Here is a 7,277-nt window from a genome sequence, read left to right on the forward strand (position 1 = left end):
TGGAAGAAGTTTCTAAACTGACACTACCCATTCGTTGAGGAGAGCAGGCAGCGAATACCTCGTTAGGCTGTCCTCGTTCAGAACAGGTTAGTGCTGTGGGCAGCTGCTCCTGTGGGTGCATTACGGCTCAGGAGGGGCTTGTGTGGACGGTGGGCCGGGTGGCAGTTGTGGAGTAGCACCAGATATGAGTTGAATGCACATGCTTGGTCCAGAAAGCTCTGTTTTAATTAAATATTCCTGGAAGAACAGACTTCTGGAGGTAATGGCACTGGTGTGGTGCTGCGAGAGCGTCATCACATGCTAGATAGTACAACTCGATGCAAGGGCTGTACCTTCTGATACATTTCAAGTGCCTCTAGATCAGTTTCCCACCTTCTGCCTTTTAAAGGGCTCTAACTAAGAGGCATGGTAGAGAAACAGCTTCATGTATTGCATTATGGGTATTGGTCAACCATCTGGGAGAAGAAGCTTGTCAGCTTTGCCTTTAGGAAGGCAATGAGCTGAAGCAGATTGATACTTTGTTTATTTAACAACCTTGTACTCTTTTTTTAATAAACCGTTTGAAATACTAGTAAGGATTCCCCTCAAGTATTTATTATTTTTAGTTCATGATCAACTGAACATTACATGAATTATCTGCGTGGCCATGTAATTTCCATTAACAGTAATAGGAATTGTAAGCATGTAGAAAGAGGATGGCTTATCCTATGATCCTACCTATTATGAAGTAGTTAGCTGATTAAGGTTAGGATACTGCAAGCCACTTCATACCATTGGTGAACTCTCTGCAACCCCATTATCTTCATTAGGCTTGTGTGGGTGTAATTAATTGGTGTTTAGTTAACAGTTGTGTTGAATGAAAAGAATTTAGTTCTATTTCTCTTAGTTTTATTGGCCCCATGGTGCTAACAGGCTAAAGTGTAATTAAAAACTCTCTAATCAAAGTATATGTAGCAAGCCTCAAGGAACAAACCCAGTGAGGAAAAGCCTGTGATTGGTGTGATCCAGGCCTTTGAGAAATGACACCCTATTGTAGTTCTTTTTTTTTGTTTTTAAACAATGAAGATGCTTCACTTACATCAACATGTACATTTAAAATATACAAAACCAGCTGTATAAGCTTGCAATCATCACTCTCCTAGGGGTGTCCAGTAACATAAAAAACAGTATTTTGATGTCTTCTCAACAGGTTTTCTCCCAAAATATTTTAGATAATGTAGTGTTTTTGGTGGATAGAGAAATGGGTTTTGTGTTTCTTTTGAGAGCAGTTGTACATAATTTTTTATCACCTCTTGCCTTTACTACAGCTGTTGTGCCAGGAAATAAATTATGGTCAGCTAGTCCTCATTTATGATATTGTATTGCGTGTGTTCCTTTTTTCGCAAGATGCTTTGTATCTCACTTGAGTATTTATATATGGTGCTAATCTGGGGCACTCTAAAACCAAGTATAATATGGCATGCTTAAGTGTCACATAAAGGATTTGCTTTTTGCTGTTCTAAAATGTTGCTTTAAAGAAATAAACTTGCCCCTTAAATCAATTAAGATCATGGTCTCACTGCCATCTGTGTTCTTGTAGGATTTCACAAAAGAGTAATGTGTGCTTATTCCACTGACAGGGTCTTCTCTGAAGTCAAGTTTGAGTACATAAAAACTGCATGACATTTCCAATAAAATCAGGATTGCCTTTTTAGCTTGGCAATACAAATACTCTCGTACAAGTACATTACTGTTTTTGAAGCATTTTAATGTCTTAAATAAAAAACACTTTTTAATTTTTTTCTTTTTACACCTGTAATGCTTCTGTAGTGTTTCTTTTAATTCTTAATAGCCTGTATTCTGTAAAGAATAAACTCCAGTAACACAGCTGAATATAACTTTATGTACAAGAGTAAACAAAAGCTTTGGTCCTAGGACACAGGTGAACATAACATTTAGATTGGGCTTTGAGTCTAGATAAAAAAACTTCCAAGCACTTGAGTAATATATATACTGGATATTTGGAAATTTCTAATAAGTATTTAAGACTTTTTTTTTTTCCCCTCTAGCATTATTATTTTAATTTCCAGAGTACTCGTATAAGAGTTCATTTGCTTTGAGTAATCATTCTCTGCTTCAATGGTTACTTCAAGTTGAGTGGTTTTTAGTACTAATTTATTTCTAAAGTTTGAGGATTCTTCCTGTGGGTCTGTTCAGCTCCTGCTGTGCGAGGGTGAGCCTAGCTTTCTCCAAAGAAGCCTGCTAAACCAAAATGTGAGAGCTGATAGGCTTTGATTTGTCATTCAAACTTGAAATGTGATTTGGAACACACAGTATTTAAAGGCAAGTTTTTGAGCTGATTTTTGAGTTTACAGAAGATTGTCTTCAAATTTCTGCGATGTGACTGGGTTTTGCAGTAGATTTTTTTTAATGTAATGCACAGGTTATTGATGACTGCTAGGTCTAGTCTCGGATATCAGGAGTTTACTACGTGATTTCTTTGTGTGTGCATTTTGAAGTAACTGTTATGAGCTTTAAGGCGTTAGTGAAGCCTACCTAGTTCAGGGACCCTGACATGATGGATTACAGGGATTACAGTCAATATCATACTCTGAAATGTTAATACACTTACAAATACATACAGAGTCTGAGTGTTGTCAGGCTTTGTGAAATTCATGTTAACTATTTTCTATGACATTAAAATAAAATTGTGTGCTTGTACATCAATTACTGCATATGAGGTATTGACATAATTTCAAAGATGATGTGGCAATGTGGCCATAATAGATTTGCAATTTATACAAACCTACAATCAAACTCAGAGTTGAACAGAGAGTTAGAAAAGTAGGAGCATGTACGTAAGTCTTCTAGTTCTGAGGCTGGGTAATTTCTGCTAAAGAAAAACTTACTTTTACATAAGTCAAAGGAATTTATTCTTGTTCATCATCTCTTATGATCAGAATGCTTTTCTTGATGTTCTAGTTTGAACCTGCAGTTCAAACAGCAGAAAAATTAATGTATTAGAAGGGAATTACTCTTTTCTGACCTGTTTGTTGAAATGAGGTACCCTTCTGAAAAGAATGATTTGATACATTTTTAAAGGTTCTGAGCACTAAAGCACCTTTATTTTTGGTAGATCTTTCCATTCATTGCTCTCACTATAAAGAATTTTGCAGAATATTTTTTTTTAATCTGAATTTTTTTAGCTTCACCCTTCAGGCTCTGCATCTTCCTCTTTCCATTTATGTTGGATTAGAAACCCCCTAAATTTGCTCAACTGTTTTTGAAGCAGTACTTGCAGTTCCAAATACAGAAACTTTTAGGGAGGTTGGAAGCAATCTGCGTTATCTGTTGCTGGTTAGCAGACCAAAGGCTTACATGACTGAGAAGTGAAACCTAACTAGTGCAGATGAACTGGTGATCTGTGGGATACATGAAAAATAAATTTTGAAATCAGTTGCTTACCAGTATGTGGTAGTTGAAGTGAATATCACAATGAGCAAGAAATAGCGTTAACTCGGTTCTCAAGTCCTGTAACTTGCTGACAGATTTTAAGAGAAGCCTTTCTGTTTCTTTCCAGGAAAAGCGAAGCTGGTAACAAAGGGGTTTAAGGAGTTAAAATAAAAAGGTAATTTTTGCATTACTATTGAGAATTGGGGCTTTCCTACATCCTGTGATTTTTTTGCTTAAACAGATTTTTTGGGACAAACTGAGTATGGAAGAAAAGGAAGAATGGCATTTTTTTTTTTTTTTTTTTCCCCATGGTATATCTCCTGATTTTTACAACCTTAATCACTTGGGGCATGTCTTGAACTTTTAACCTTCTTTCCCCAGCACTGATGCTGTGAATAATGGACTCTCCTGCTTGACACATAACTAGATTGCAGTTCAAAGTGGATGTCACAAACACTATTGCACCATCTGGAGCAAAAGCTTGACTATCATTTCGATATAAGCCCATAAGATCGTATGAATTTATAACTGACTTCATTTTTTCCATTGCACTAATTTAGGTTTCTTTAATTCAAAAATGTTATTTTTTCAAAAAACTTGCCTCCTGTTGCCGATATTTTTGGCACAAACCCCAAAATTTTCAGATCTTGTATGAAAGTTGTATTACTTTTATAACCATTTTGATCCTACTTTTTGCTATATACAAGATCTAAATAGTTCCCCTGAGGCTAGGGAAATGCTGTGTGAATTGTGGAAATAAAATTCTCAATTTTTCCCTACTTCCATTGTTATCTTTAATAGTTTTCTTCAGTTCAAGACTCATTTGTTTAAAAAAAAAAAAAAAAGAAAAAAAAGGAAATATTGCTTCTACATAGTAAAAAAAAATGCACATTTTTGAAGCAAGATGGGATTGTAAACTGAAAAGCTTTTCAGAGTATGACTTCTGAAGAACACATAATGTTCACAGTTCCATTTAAGATATTTGGCCATTTTGAATGTTATTTGAATAACATCCAGCTGATGCAATGAAATATACTTTATTTTGAAGGAAAAGTATCTATTGACTGGCATTACTGCTTGGGGCTGTATTCATCTACAAAATACTGTTTTTATAAATTCTGTGTACTGATAGAACTTTATTAAGAGCTAGTTGATTGTCTTGTCGGAAAGCACCAGATTTTGAGTGAGCTCTGACACCTTTGACTTCCACTGAAAGTTGATGAGACTTGTAAATCCATAGCATTTCTTACAGAGTGGCTTAAAATTAAAGAGATCTACAAAGATGAGGACAGACTGGTGGGTTTGCTGTGTTTTGGAAAAGTTGTGACTATTGGAAAAATAGTCAGGCATGGTACATTTGCATGGAGGGGATTAGTTCAGGTTTGAAATATCCCTGTTTTCTAAAATGAAGCAGTGGCTGATACAGACATAGAGATAGTGAGTGTTTCTAATACAAAACATCCTGTCATTTTCTTCTTTAAACATAGATAAACACGTTTCAAGAATGTGGAATTATTGTGCCTCTGGCTTGGTTTTGGAAAATATTTTTGGTTCTGCATAATGATTGAAAACTATACCAAACAGGTAAGGTAATTAACATGATGTTGTTTACAGAATCACAGAATTTTCAGGGTTGGAAGGGACCTCTGGAGATCATCTAGCCCAACTCCCCTGCCAAAGCAGGATTGCCCAGAGCACATTACTCAGGACTGCATCCAGGCGGGTCTTGAAAATCTCCAGGGAAGGGGACTCCCCCCCCTCCCTGGGCAGCCTGTGCCAGTGCTCTGTCACCCTCACCGTAAAGAAGTGTTTCCGTGTATTTGAACGGAACTTCCTGTGTTCTAACTTGTGCCCATTGCCCCTCGTCCTGTCACTTGGAACCATTGAAAAGAGCCTGGCTCCATCCTCCTTCAACCCACCCTTTAGATACTTGTCCGCCATAATAAGGTCTCCCCTCAGCCTTCTCTTCTCCAGGCTAAAGAGTCCCAGCTCTCTCAGCCTTTCCTCATAAGGCAGATGCTCCAAGCCCTAAATCATCTTAGTTGCTCTAACTTTTACAAGAAAATGCTGTTTAATATTAACCCAATATTTCAGATTCCAGAGCACAAGGGTAGGGCTCTCAAACAAGCTTTCACAAAACTTAATCTTTCTTTCTTGAAGCTATGCTGTGATGTAAATTAGAGAATCACGCACAATCATTTAGGTTGGAAGGGACCTCCTGAGATCATCTACTCCATCTCCCATGCTCGAGCAGGGTGAGCTCAAGCAGGTTGCCCAGGACCCATGTCCGGTCAGGTTTTGAGTATCTCCCCAGAGGGAGACTCCATAAGCTCTTTGGCCATGTGCTCCAGTGGTGGACCTCACAGCAAAAAGCATATTCTTGTCTTACATTGAATGTGCCATTTTTTAATGCATGTCCATTGCCTATTGTTTTGCCAGTGGGCACTACTGAGAGGAGTCTGGCTTCCTCCTCTTCATTCCCTCTCATTAGGTATTTATATATACTGATGAGAGCCCCTTGAGCCTTCTCCTCTCCAGGCTGAAGATTTCCAGCTGTCTCATCTTCTCCTGTTATGAAATGTCCTCCAGTCCTGTAATCATATTTGTGCCCTGTGCTGGACTCACTCTAGTAAGTCCATCTCTTTCTTGCATTAATTGCCCTAATGGACATTGCATAACTGTGTGTGGTTATGGTGTATTGATATGGTGTATTTGGTGATATTAGTATAAGAAAGGTTATGGTTTGATGGAGCATAACTGGAACTGTGCTTGAGAATAGGATTCAGTGTCAGATTTGAAATTTCTGTCCGGATTTGTATATTCATGAAAAAAAAAGCATGTTATCCACTGAAAATATTGCCTACTCACTATATATTGCACTGATAGGAATGTACCTTTAACTGTGATACAGGAGTGATGCTTTCTAGTCTCTGTTTCTTACAAATAGCTAATGAAAGCGACATGAGGGGAGGAACTGATAGAATTTTTTGACAGAAAACCCTTTAGAACTGGAGGAAGACAGTACCTCTGCAATTGTATGTTCTGTGAAATGCACCTAAATTAACAAGGATGGTGTGTAAAACTCATCAGGCTTCAACCAGAAAGCAATCAGTACACCTAATGTGTCCAAACATCCATCATAAAAATCACCACTTTCCACAGCAAAGAAGGAGGATGTATTTATTGTCAACTGCTTACGTCTAGTGATTAAGCCAAGAGTAGTACCAAATGTGCACAACTGTATTTGTCAGTGTGTAAAACCTTTATGTTTTTTGACTGTGCCAGTTTATTAATTCTCAGTTACCTGCTCCGTTCCCGAGGATGGAAGCAGTCCATCACACACAACCTAGAACATTCTGGCAGTGCAAGCTGCGTACAAGTAAATAACACAATGAAATTACTTTGAGAAGTGCTCACTATTGCTCAATTTTAAAGTTAAATGGTATCCTGGCACTTACAAGCTCAAATCCACAAAAAATTGGATCATCTGCTCTTGACCTCCTGTGTATGCCAAGCACTGCATTGTTTTTTGCATATGATCTATAAGTTGAAAGGGTTTTAGGCTTTTATTTGAGATTAATTGCTGCCTGCTTGCAGCAAAATATCTTAATAAACAGAATAGCTCTTAATTAGCAATTTTGTGTTTTAATTCTACCCATATTCTGTGAGCATTGACTATAACAAGCAAGAAAAAGAGCATAGGAACATCTTAAATTCCCTGGCTACTTGTCAGAAGATAGTAGAACTTTTCTTTTGTGTTTCCTACTTATAACCGGTCATTTCTTCAGGACTGCCATGAAGTGTTTGTGAAGCTACTGCACTAGTCTGCCCTGTAACGGGAGTTC

This window comes from Vanellus vanellus (genome assembly GCF_965231255.1).
Source record: "Vanellus vanellus genome assembly, chromosome: 7".
NCBI classification, from domain to species: domain Eukaryota; kingdom Metazoa; phylum Chordata; class Aves; order Charadriiformes; family Charadriidae; genus Vanellus; species Vanellus vanellus.